At 44.7% G+C, this 14123-nt stretch overlaps 1 pseudogene; it reads right to left on the bottom strand.

The window, feature by feature from the left end:
* Nucleotides 1-1559: 1559 nt before the first annotated feature.
* On the bottom strand, nucleotides 1560-4902 carry LOC119319368 (annotated as a pseudogene).
* Nucleotides 4903-14123: the final 9221 nt, after the last annotated feature.

The following is a 14123-nucleotide window of genomic DNA, read 5'->3' as shown; positions in this document are numbered from 1 at the left end:
ACTGAGTCGGCACATTGATGAAGTCATCATATATGCCTTCGTAGTTGACAGGAAAAACGATTAGTACTTAAATCCTAGGCGGTTAGTTACACAAAATATCAGTTTTTTTTTCTTTTGTAGAATGTTATCACCTTCCTTGTTAGTAGGTAACAGTTAGATTGTTGTGCCTTCCATGTCGACGGTGGACTCAGTGGAGGGGGTAATAGTGTTAGATTGTTGTGCCTTTCATGTGGCTGGTGGACTAAGGCAGTGTTCGGCAACCCACCAGCTTCTCAAAATACGAGGAGTTGCGGAGTGGAGAGACTGCAGCTCCGTATTGTTTAACTGTAGCTCCGCCTTGCTCCCGGAGTGGAGCGGCGGAGTGGAGAGACTCCGAACAGGGCTTAAGTGGCGGAGAAATGATCTTTTGGTGATATGCTCATGGTACGATGAGAAATTATGTAATGCTACCACCCTCTTATGTGTTAACCTATTAAAAATTTAATACAAAAGGAAAGCGGGTATGGTCGTTTTGTTCTTCATTAGTTGTTGCACGTAGTTGAGGTCATTTATTGCAGTCCTTTTGTCGGTTATTATAGGAAAAAGCTTTCGCCCCGCTTTATATATGAAGCAATGATCAACACCTAGTACAAACGCACACCTCCACAACAGACGCACACACACCCAAGGCATATGATACATAGGCGCTGAGCGCAGCAACACCATCCCTAGCACTACGCAAAGAGGTGAAGCCGCATATGACGAACCGTGGGCTTCAAGGCGGCGCCGGGACGACACCGGAGCGCCGCCACTGCCAGATCCGAGGATCAGAGTTTCCCCTGGAGCAACACAACGGGCAATGAGAGCCTGGTTCGTTCGAAGATATAGCAGATTTTCACCCCGGCCACTAATCACCACCATCGAACGCCACACCCCGGCTACCACGCCGCCCACACGCCCGTTGCAACCGGGCAGCACCAAGCCACGGGCTCTGCCCATGAGCCTCGCGAACCCACCACCAGGGCCGTCGCCGGTCTTGACACCATCTCACCTGAGATCCGCCGCTACCCCAACCAACGACACGAGCGGAAAGGACCCGCCTTTCGCACCCCTAGGCTGCCACCGGTGCCGAGACCCAATAGGCCGGTCAAAACTAGCCTCCATCGCCCCATCATACGACACCGAGCGCGAGACGAGCTCGATCCTGCAGCCGGGCGCGAGACAAGGTCAGTCCTGCTGCCAGGCACGAGACGAGCCTGCTGCCTGGTGCGAGACGAGTGATGGACTGCAGCTGGGGGAGGGCCAACCATCGACGAAGGTAGCAGACAAATGACTGAGAAGAAGGACCGAAGGTCGGCACAAGCCGCACACCGACGGGCCGACGCCGGTGATTTCCAGCCACTGCCTTGAACGACCCAAACCACCGCCACGAGCGCCCACCACGCCGTGGCAGCCCACATCCACGCCGGGACCCCTAGGGGGAGCCCCGCTTCGCCGTACTGACCATGGTAGTTTTCTAATTGAACATGGTAGTTTCTTAATAATTCCAATTCAATCTATGTTTGTTCAAAAACTAATGTGCTTCACATTTGACCCTTTTTCTACTGGTGCATGTTGCAACTAATATGAACCGTCAAAATGTAGTCTCGTCTTGTACTCATGAGATATGACGGTCCTTAACTTGATGTCCTGGAACTTACAAGCTATAAAAGAACACTATATGACTAGGGTAATACAATCTGGCCATGGAATTGTCTACGATTCTGTACGTTGCTTCTTCTTCTTCTTCGCCCGCTCGCGCTGCTCTTCTTCCTGAATCCGGCGATATTCCTCTTCATCCTCTTTTCTTGCAATCTTTGCACTGGATGTCCAAAGCAAACAAGGCAAGGGAAAAATCAGCATGGTTTACGCAAAACCATCGTTTGCAATGAAAAAGAAAGCAAGCCTGTACTTTTCGGTAAGAAGGCAATTTGATAAGTTACGTACCTTCTTCTCTCCTCCATCTGTATGCTGGCATAACCTGCTTCCATGTCCCTATCATCATCGACATCCTTGCCATACTTGCCCGGGTCGTAGCTGCACATAAGCACAAACGTAGCAGCAATCAGCGAAGAAGCACCACACAAATTGCTCAGCTTCATCTCTAGTGGGCTAGAACTACTTCACCGACCGGACCGAGGTCGATGAACAAACAATAAGGGTAATAATAATATCAAAGACTAGGTTAATAATAATAAGCAAACCATACTTGAACACATCTCTGACCATCTGACGAACTTTCTCAGCGTCACTGAGTTTCCTCTTCACTACACCCTTTTTCTTAGCAGGATCACTGTAAACAGCACTTATTGGAGATGGCTGCAAACAAGCAGGAACAGATTCAGATACGCATTCCTGAATGGCTGGTGATATTTCCGTAGACTTGATACCAATATTATCATATTGGTGTGATTTTTTAAATAAAAAGAAGGCACTGAGAGCAAAAGCACAAGAGACAAATCAAGAAATGTCACCTTTGGTTTGGAGGAAGGAGCCAGCTGCTTCTGCCCTAATTTTGTTCTGTCCCGAGGCAGAGCAGAACCCTTGTACGCAGGCTGCTGGCCCTGCACATTAGAATTCACCCTTCGAACTTGCGGCGAAGGAGGGGTGCAGTTCTGCTGCCTCTGACCCTGCGGTTTCGGTGGCCGCTGCTGCTGCCGCTGGGCAGAAGGCAACGTCTGCGGGCTCTTGATCTGCATCGAGCGCTGCGGGTTTTGGCCATTTGAGGATGGCTGCAACTCTGGACGAGCTTTGGTGGTGCCGTTGGGCGGTCTGGATCAGTTCCTGGCAGCAGCAATCGGTTTCCTCCCGTTTGGCAGTGGCTCCTTCTTCACCTGAGAGACCACCTTGTTTTGCACGCGGCTCTGGATGGATCCATGGTCTTTTGATGGTCTGGCAGGATGGTTTGTGGGCACCTTCTTGTTTGTCGCGGCAGATTGCATTGGTTTCATCCGATGAGCTTCGACGTCTACCATATATATACATAATGTCAAAATAATTAAGCACAAAAGTTAGGACTATGGAAAGATCTACCGAGTTCATACTCACGAGATTTTGGGGCCATGACAGGCTTATTTTCTGCACGTTCCTCTGTTGGGGGAGGTGTATCGGCATCGTCCGAGAACAGGTTCGAGTAGTCCCTGTTCTCACGAAGCGTGTCAACCTTACGTTTCACCTGCAAATGCCAAACCACCCAAATTCTCATTCACATCTCAACAGCATAACAAGTTAATTAATGTGGTAATGTCAAAGCCAAACCCTTCAAACCTGAGGTACGATCTTGGGTTTCTGCTCATGGACGCTCGCACTTGGCTGTGTCTTCGAAGCCGACGACGGAGCGGCATGTTTCTGCAGACAATTTTGATGTTCGGGTGAGTCACCAGACAGTTCAAAGAGTTACATACTTCAGGATCAAAACAGTTTAATTAGAAGGACATACTCTGGACGGCAGGTTCTGGTTCTCCTGCATTATCGATGAGCACCCCGCCTCCATAAGCCGGGGAGCAAGTACTGGCGTGGACGGCCCAAAGAAGGTTCCAAATCTGCAACAAGTTATTACTGAAGCCGTTAAACAACTGAAAGAGGGTGCTAGAATAAAAACAAGAGACCAAGAGAAAACTCACCTGGACCTGACCGACGGTTGATCGGACGACGAGCAGCTAGGGTTCCCGTAGTCGGCGCCTTTAGACTGATGTTGTTTCCTTAATTTGGCCTTCAATTGCTCCCTGAAGGAAAGGATTTCCTGCGTGCCAGCAGGCGGCTCTTCTTCCTCTTCCTCCTCATACTCTTCTTCCACTTCTACCTCCTCAGCCTCCGGCAGCTCCTCCTCGTCCTCCATGGCCACATTGTCGCCCCCATCGTCGCTTCCGACGATGAAATCATCAAGGTCGTCGTACTCGTCCTCCACTAGCTGGATACACATATGTGTTTGCATGGGTTAGGTTAGAATTAAAGGATGCAATCTGCTATCGAAAGTGCTAATTACAGAATTTAGCATTGGCTAGCGGGTCGCGGCTGTGTTTGTGCTAGGATCTCCAATGATGAAGAGGCAAATTAAGGATGTATTCGAACAGAAAGAGAGAGAGATTGATCTTACGTTGGTTTCATTGTCGTCGTAGCCCGCCATCTCCGCGGCGGCGATCTTGTCGTCTGAAACGCAGAGTAATGCCTACAAGAACGATCGGATATAAGGTGTTTATAACCCTAATAAAATCACACGCGTGCGACAAATCAAAAAAAATCCTTGATCGTGTTCAGCAAGAAGCAAGATCGCATGCAAATATTCTCTGAAAAAAAGGAAACGAATTTGTACCGACGGAAAGATTCCGTCTAAAAGGAAACGAGAAGACGTTTTCCGGGGATCGATCGATCCGGCGAGAAATTCGACTCGATCGGCGGAAAACCAAGAACCCTAGCTAGACGCGCAGCGCAACCGCCTCGGAACGAGAGAGCTCACCTGGCGATCGATCGAGGAGGGGCGTCGCGTCCGGGGGTCTTGGGGCGTCTCGTCTGGTCTGGTTGAGGGAGCCGCGCGCGCGTGGGCGGGGGTGGGAGCCCTCGGTACTTATAGCGGGAGATTCCCGACGCGCCTCCTCCTCCTCCATGCGGAACGAGGAGAAGCGGCAGCCGCCTCGCCGATCCCATGTTATCATCGCACGAGGCCGGGTTGGGAGCCAATGCTGCCTCCGCGCTACGCCAATATAGCGCGATCGCGATTGCCATCGATCGGCGAGCCACGGCCGATCCAGTCAGATCGTTGGTGGTGGGAAGGGAAGGCCTTCCACCGCGCGCGCGCGTCCGCAGAATCCGCAACATCACCGGTCCATCATATCCCGCGTCCGTAACGTAGGTCGACCGGAGCGTCTTTGTAGCTTCCAATTCCAGCCCTCCCTTCCTCTGCATAAGCGCGTGCAGGCGCCTCTGCCCACGCCACCACGTGCCAGGGAGAGGTCAGTCCCGTTCGTGGTGATCGCGGGCTGAGCATTGCTGGGCGTGATTGTAGGATCTCATCCCGAATTAATGGGAAAAAAAGATGAGATTTCTGCTGAAAAATCGTGGCGGTCGGTGGTTAGGTTTCGTAAAGTGACCGATTTCAGTCAAAAATAGGGTGTTTTTAGAGTTTTGCCGTATATACTCCTTTTTTGCCCCATAAAACATGCTCCTGGTTTTAGTAGCTCTGCCCTAATTATAGGGTCATCTCCGATAATAGGGAACTTCCGGTCGTTAATGCATGATCGGCATCCGTACTTTTTGTTGAACCGCTCGCGCGCGCTGCGCTAGTATTTTTTTTTGAAAGGTGCGGTATATTTTTTGGTCAGTTTCTTTTTTAGAACACATATCTTTGGTCAGTTAGTGATCCATTTATTTGCTTACTCCCTCCTGTCTTTTATATTGTGCACATAAGATTTTTTTTAAAAGTCAAACTTTGTAAAGTAACTATTTATATGCAAAAATATCAACATCTATAATATTAAAGTTATACAGTATGAAAATTAAAATTCGATGTAGTAATAGTGATTTCGTGTTGTGAATGTTGATGTATTTTTTATAAAGTTGGTCAAACTTCATGGAAGAAACAGAGCTTATATGTGGAATGAAAAGGACCAAATAGACTACATTTCTCATTTATTAGAGGATGGTTGTTCCTTTATTTTTCTCCCTTTTTTTAAGAACAAACGTTGCTTTTTTCCGTGGGAAGCTAAGTAAAGTGATGGAAAAACAGAGTAAGATCCGCTAAGTAAAGTGATGGAAAAACAGAGTGAGATCCTAACTGTTTGCGTAAATTGTGCTCTACTTTTCTCGGATGAAGTACTAGGAAGCCCCTTTATTTCCCTTTTTGTTTGAAAGAATACTAGTGGCGTGTTTGGTTGCCGTGCGCTACAGTATTTGCGTTCCATACCTTTCCCCATTCAGCCTGCCTCTAAAAAAACAGCCTCAGAACAACTCCAATGGGGCAACCCATTTCGTCCGGCGTTGTCTGTTTGGGTCGGCCCGGACAGAAAAGTCGGCCCAACGCGCCGACCTAAACGGACGCGCGTCCGCTTTTCGTTCGCGGGCGACCCATTCTCGGCCTATTTTTGAGCCGGATTTGCGTTGGCGCGGACACGCGACGGACGCGCGCACGCTCACCTTCTCCTCTCCCCAGGCCCGCTGGTCGGTGGCTCATTGGCCTCCCCCCATCCCCAGCCAACAACAACCCTCGCCCGCCACCTTCGTCGCCGACGCCATCGCCCTTTTTTGCCAGCGACTCTACCAGCTGCCGCCGCCTCCACATCCGCCCAGCAACGCCGCTCACTCCCCCCGTCGCCCCCTTCACCGCCGTCTTGCCGCCGGGGAGCAAACTGTTTCCCACCGCCGCTCCTCCCCCCCAACCGCACAGCCGCCCGCGACCAAGAGGCCGCCTCGCCACCCCAGCCAGATCCTCACCGGCATGCTCGTCGGACGCTGGCCCACTTGTCGGACGTCGGCAGGGAAGCTAGCTGGTCTGTGCGCGCTGCGACTCCCCTCGCCGGCCGTCTCCTTCTTGGACGCTCGTAAACTGTTCGACAGTTTGCCAAGGTACGAAAATGGACTCCGCCGATGAGTTCTTTTTCCACAATTTCCTTTGCGACTCCGACGATTCGTCGTCCAACGACGAGGAGGAGATATTGGCTGCCGTGTTGGTCCATCACCACCTCAACAGCCAGCGGCCGTTGTTTCGTGGCTCCATTCCAGGCCACCTTCCGGCGTTGAATCGCAACCGAGAGAGCGGGCATTTCCTTCTTTGAAAGGACTACTTTGATACAACAAATCCGTTGTTCAAATATCAAAAATTCCGCCGCTGTTTCTGTATGAGTAGGCATCTTTCCAACCGTATTAGAGAGGGGGTGGTCAGCTATGATGACTATTTCGAGTGCAAAGAGGATGTCGTCGGCAAGATCGGTTTCTCCTCTTATCAGAAATGCACTGCCGCCATCCGAATGCTTGCATACGGAGTGCCCAATGATCTCATTGACGAGTACGTCTGTATGAGTGAATCTACATGCCTAGAGTCCCTGTATAAGTTCTACAAGGCTGTTATTGCTGTGCTTGGCCCTGAGTACTTGAGAGAGCCGACAGCTGAAGATACAGCTCGTTTGTTGGCGATGAATGCCAGAAGGGGCTTCCCAGGGATGCTTGGCAGCATAGACTACATGCACTGGGAGTGGAAGAACTATCCTTCTGCTTGGCAAGGGTAGTACAAGGGACATGTCAGGGCTTGCACTGTCATATTAGATGCCGTGGCGTCTCAAGATCTCTGGATCTGGAACTCTTTTTTTGGCATGGCTGGATCACACAATGATATCAACGTGCTTCAGCGCTCGCCGGTGTTTGCTAGGCTTGCCGAAGGCAACAACCTACCGGTGAACTTTACTGTCAACGGACACAACTACGATAAAGGATACTAGCTGGGTGGCGGTATCTATCCTCAGTGGACCACTATTGTCAAGACAACACCCAACCCTATCTGAGAGAAGAGGAAAAGATTTGCCCAGGAGCAAGAGAGTGTCAGGAAGGATGTCGAGCGTGTCTTTGGTGTTTTACAATCTCGATGGGGCATCGTTCGGTATCCTGCTAATACCTGGAGCACGCAGAAACTTTGGGAGGTGATGACTGCTTGTGTGATCATGCACAATATGATCGTAGAGGATGAGCGCCTGGAACATCTATACGATCAAGGGTTTCAGTTTCAGGGTGAGAATGTTGTGCCTGAGCATGGAGTAGCAGCAACATTTGAATAGTTCACCCAATTTCATGAAGACATGCGTGATTGGGAAACTCATGTGCAGCTGCAGAATGATTTGGTTGAGCATATGTGGGCTCATGTTGGCAACCAATAGATGTATCTTCTTTTATTCATTTGCAAAACTATGTGAAACATTTTTATTTGTATCCGGCTTGTAAAACTATAATATTTTTATTCGGTAAAACTATATTATTTGAGAATATGTTTGAATGCAAATCAATGTAAATATTGGGCAGCCAGCTGCTACGTCTTGAGCTTGCGTTGGTTTTCCCCGAAAAGGAAGGGATGATGTAGCAGAGTAGCGTAAGTATTTCCCTCAGTTTTTGAGAACCAAGGTATCAATCCAGTAGGAGCCCACGCTCAAGTCCCTCGTACCTGCACAAAGCGATAGCTACTCGCAATCAACACGATTAGGGTTGTCAATCCCTTCACGGTCACTTACGAGAGTGAGATCTTATAGATATAATATTTTTGGTATTTTTGGTATAAAGATGCAAAGTAAAAAGTAAAAGCAAAGTAAAAAAGCAAAGCAAGATTAAAGTGATGGAGATTGATATGATGAGGATAGACCCGGGGGCCATAGGTTTCACTAGTGGCTTCTCTCAAGAGCATAAGTATTCTACGGTGGGTGAACAAATTACTGTTGAGCAATTGACAGAATTGAGCATAGTTATGAGAATATCTAGGCATGATCATGTATATAGGCATCATGTCCGTGACAAGTAGATCGAAACAATTCTGCATCTACTACTATTACTCCACTCATCGACCGCTATCCAGCATGCATCTAGAGTATTAAGTTAAAAACAGAGTAACGCCTTAAGCAAGATGACATGATGTAGAGAGATAAATTCATGCAATATGAAATAAACCCCATCTTGTTATCCTCGATGGCAACGATACAATACGTGCCTTGTTGCCCCTTCTGTCACTGGGTAAGGACACCGCAAGATCGAACCCAAAGCTAAGCACTTCTCCCATGGTAAGAACTATCAATCTAGTTGGCCAAACCAAACGGATAATTCGAAGAGACTTGCAAAGATAACCAATCATACATAAAAGAATTCAGAGAAGATTCAAATATTATTCATAGATAGACTTGATCATAAACCCACAATTCATCGGTCTCAACAAACACACCGCAAAAAGAAGATTACATCGAATAGATCTCCACAAGAGAGGGGGAGAACTTTGTATTGAGATTCAAAGAGAGAGAAGAAGCCATCTAGCTACTAACTATGGACCCGAAGGTCTGAGGTAAACTACTCACACTTCATCGGAGGGGCTAGGATGATGTAGAAGCCCTCCGTGATGACGGCCCTCTTCCGGCGGAGCTCCGGAACAGGCCCCAAGATGGGATCTCGTGGATACAGAAAGTTGCGGCGGTGGAATTAGGTTTTTCGCTCCTGTTCTGATGGTTTGGGGGTACGTGTGTATATATAGGAGGAAGAAGTACGCTAGAGGAGCAACGAGGGCCCACGAGGCAGGGGGCGCACCCTAGGGGGGGCGCCCCCACCCCTCATGACCGCCTCTTTTGTTCCTTGGAGCAGGGTCCAAGTCTTCTGGATCACGCTCGGTGAGAAAATCATGTTCCCGAAGATTTTATTCCCTTTGGACTCCGTTTGATATTCCGTTTATCCGAAACACCGAAATAGGCAAAAACAACAATTCTGGCCTGGGCCTCCGGTTAATAGGTTAGTCCCAAAAATAATATAAAAGTGGAAAATAAAGCCCAATATAGTCCAAAACAGTAGATAATATAGCATGGAGCAATCAAAAATTATAGATACGTTGGAGACGTATCAGGCATCCCCAAGCTTAATTCCTGCTCGTCCTCGAGTAGGTAAATGATAAAAAGAGAATTTTTGATGCGGAGTGCTACTTGGCATAATTTCAATGCAAATCTTCTTAATTGTGGTATGAATATTCAGATTAGAAAGATTCAAGACAAAAGTTTATATTGACATAAAAAAATACTTCAAGCATACTAATAAAGCAATTATGTCTTCTCAAAATAACATGGCCAAAGAAAGTTGTTCCTACAAAATCATATATGGCTATGCTCCATCTTCACCACACAAAGTATTCAAATCATGCACAACCCCGATGACAAGCCAAGCAATTGTTTCATACTCTAACTTTTTCAAAACTTTTTCAATCTTCACACAATACATGAGCATGAGCCATGGATATAGCACTATAGGTGGAATAAAATGATGATTGTAGAGAAGACAAAAAAGGAGGGGAAGATAGTCTCACATCAACTAGGCGTATCAATGGGCTATGGAGATGCCCATCAATAGATATCAATGTGAGTGAGTAGGGATTGCCATGCAACGGATGCACTAGAGCTATAGATGTATGAAAGCTCAATAAAAGAAACTAGTGGGTGTGCATCCAACTTGCTTGCTCACGAAGACCTAGGGCAATTTGAGGAAGCCCATTATTGGAATATACAAGCCAAGTTCTATAATGTAAAATTCCCACTAGTATATGAAAGTGACAACATATGAGACTCTCTATATGAAGAACATGGTGCTACTTTTAAGCACAATATATGAGACTCGCTATATCGCGGTGCTACTTTGAAGCACAAGTGTGGTAAAAGGATAGTAGAATTGCCCCTTTTTATTTTTTATATTTTTTTGGGCCTTCTTTTTTTTTGGCCTTTCTCTTTTTTATTGGGACAATGCTCTATTGAATGATGATCATCATACTTTTATTTATTTACAACTCGATGATTACAACTCGATTCTAAAACCAAGTATGACTATATATAGATGCCTCCGACGGTGTACCGGGATATGCAATGAATCAAGAGTGACAAGTATGAAGAAATTATGAACGGTGGCTTTGCCATAAATACTATGTTAACTACATGATCATGCTAAGCAATATGACAATGATGAATGTGTCATGATGAACTAGATGGTGGAAAGTTGCATGACAATATATTTCGGAATGACTATGAAAATGCCATAATAGGTAGGTATGGTGGCTGTTTTGAGGAAGGTATATAGTAGGTGTATGATACCGGCGAAAGGTGCGCGGTATTAGAGAGGCTAGCAAAGGTGGAAGGGTGAGAGTGCGTATAATCCATGGACTCAACATTAGTCATAAAGAACTCATATACTTATTGCAAAAATCTAGAAGTTATCAAAGCAAAGTATTACGCGCATGCTCCTAGGGGAATAGATTGGTAGGGAAAGACCATCGCTCGTCCCCAACCGCCACTCATAAGGAAGACAATCAATAAATAAATTATGCTCCGACTTCGTTACATAACGGTTCACTATACGTGCATGCTACGGGAATCACAAACCTTAACACAAGTATTCTTTAAATTCACAACTACTCAACTAGCATGACTTTAATATTATCACCTCCATATCTCAAAACAATTATCATGCTTCAATCTTTTCTTAGTATTCAACACACTCAAAAAAAAGTTTCACAAATCTTGAATACCAAGCATATTATTAGTAAGCAAATTACCATGCTATTAAGAGACTCTCAAAATAATTTAAGTGAAGCATGAGAGATCAATAGTTTCTTTAAAACAAATCCACCACCGTGCTCTAAAAGATCTAAGTGAAGCACATAGAGCAAAATTATAACACTCAAAAGATATAAGTGAAGCACATAGAGCAAAACTACTTAGCTCAAAAGATATATGTGAAGCACATAGAGCAAAATTATCTAGCTCAAAAGATATAAGTGAAGCACATAGAGTATTCTATCAAATTTTAATTCATGTATGGCTCTCTCAAAAGGTGTGTACAGCAAGGATGATTGTGGCATACTAAGACACAAAGACACAAATAATACAAGACGTTCCAAGCAAAACACATATCATGTTGGTGAATAAAAATATAGCTCCAAGTAAATTAGCGATGGAAGTGGACGGAAGAGGGGATGCCTTCCGGGGCATCCCCAAGCTTTGACTTTTTGGTGTCCTTGGATTATCTTGGGGGTGCCATGGGCATCCCCAAGCTTAGTCTATTGCCACTCCTTGTTCCATGATCCATCAAAATAATTCACCCAAAACTAGAAAACTTCACAACACAAAACTCAAAATAGAAAACTCGTGAGCTCCGTTAGCGAAAGAAAACAAAAGAACACTTCTAGGTACTGTAATTAACTCATTCTTTATTTATATTGGTGTTAAACCTACTGTATTCCAACTTCTCTATGGATTATAAGCTATTTTACTAGCCATAGATTCATCAAAATAAGCAAACAACACATGAAAAACAGAATCTGTCAAAAACAGAACAGTCTGTAGTAATCTGTAGCTAGCGCAAGATCTGGAACCCCAAAAATTCTAAAATAAATTGCTGGACGTGAGGAATTTATATATTAATAATCTTAAAAAAGAATTAACTAAATATAACTCTTCAAATAAAAATTACAGCAGTTCTCGTGAGCGCTAAAGTTTCTGTTTTTTACAGCAAGTTCAACAAGACTTTCCCCAAGTCTTCCCAATGGTTCTACTTGGCACAAAAACTAATTAAACACAAAAAACACAACCAAAACAGAGGTTAAATAATTTATTTATTAAATAGCAGCAAGTAAAAATATTGGGTTGTCTCCCAACAAGCGCTTTTCTTTAAAGCCTTATAGCTAGGCATTGATAATTTTAATGATGCTCACATGAAAGACAAGAACTGAAGCACAAAAGAAGCATCATAAATCATGTGACAAACACGTAGAAGTCTAACATACTTCCTATGCATAGGCATCTTATAGGCAAACAAATTATCAAGGCAAGAAAAAACTAGCATATGCAAGGGAGAGAAAAGAAACAATAGCAATCTCAACATAACGAGAGGTAATTTAGTAACATGAAAATTTCTACAACCATATTTTCCTCTCTCATAGTAGTTACATGTAGGATCATAAGCAAATTCAACAATATAGCTACCACATAAAATATTCTCAACATTATCCACATGCATGCAAAGTTGGCACTTTTCCGAAATAGTGGGATTAACATTAACTAAAGTCATGACCTTCCCAAACGCACTTTTATCAAAAACTTCATAAGATTGAACATTCTCTAAATATGTGGGATCTAAAGTTGACATTATTCCAAACTCACTTTCAATATTATTGCAAACATTATAATCAATCTCATATTCATCATGGGGCTTAAATAAATTTTCAAGATCATAAGAAGAATCACCCCAATCATGATCATTGCAACAAGTGGAGGACATAGCAAAACTAGCATCCCCAAGCTTAGGGTTTTGCATATTATTTAGTACAATTTACATTAATAGAATTTATAATATCATCATTGCAATCATGCTTTTTGTTCAAAGATCTATCGTGAATCACTTCATAAAGTACTTCATCACACTTTTCAGATTCACGAATTTCAAGAAAAACTTCATAAAGATAATCTAGTGCACAAAACTCACTAGCAATTGGTTCAACATAACTGGATCTCTTAAAAAGATTAGCAAGCGGATGAGGATCCATAAATCTTAGGTTCTCTGTTTAGTAAGAAATAAATGACTATTCCAACCATACGAGCAAACAAAAGGCAAGCGGAAAAAAGAGGGAGGATAGAGAGAGAGAGGGCGAATAAAACGGCAAGGGTGAATTGGGGGGAGAGGAAAATAAGAGGCAAATGGCAAATAATGTAATGCGAGAGATAGTGATTGTGATGGGTACTTGGTATGTTGACTTTTTGCGTAGACTCCTCGGCAACGGCGTCAGAAATCCTTCTTGCTACGTCTTGAGCTTGCGTTGGTTTTCCCCGGAGAGGAAGGGATGATGCAACAGAGTAGCGTAAGTATTTCCCTCAGTTTTTGAGAACCAAGGTATCAATCTAGTAGGAGCCCACGCTCAAGTCCCTCGTACCTGCACAAAGCGATAGCTACTTGCAACCAATGCGATTAGGGGTTGTCAATCCCTTCACGGTCACTTATGAGAGTGAGATCTGATAAATATAATATTTTTGGTATTTTTGGCATAAAGATGCAAAGTAAAAAGTAAAAGCAAAGTAAAAAAGCAAAGTAAGATTAAAGTGATGGAGATTGATATGATGAGAATAGACCCGGGGGCCATAGGTTTCACTAGTGGCTTCTCTCAAGAGCATAAGTATTCTACGGTGGGTGAACAAATTACTGTTGAGCAATTGACAGAATTGAGCATAGTTATGAGAATATCTAGGTATGATCATGTATATAGCTCATCGACCGCTATCCAGCATGCATCTAGAGTATTAAGTTAAAAACAGAGTAACGCCTTAAGCAAGATGACATGATGTAGAGAGATAAATTCATGCAATATGAAAGAAACCCCATCTTGTCATCCTCGATGGCAACGATAC

Source organism: Triticum dicoccoides, chromosome 6A (assembly GCF_002162155.2).
Source record: "Triticum dicoccoides isolate Atlit2015 ecotype Zavitan chromosome 6A, WEW_v2.0, whole genome shotgun sequence".
In the NCBI taxonomy this organism is placed as follows: domain Eukaryota; kingdom Viridiplantae; phylum Streptophyta; class Magnoliopsida; order Poales; family Poaceae; genus Triticum; species Triticum dicoccoides.
Note: the sequence above shows the minus strand (reverse complement) of the source record. Positions and strands in the feature narration are given on the sequence as shown.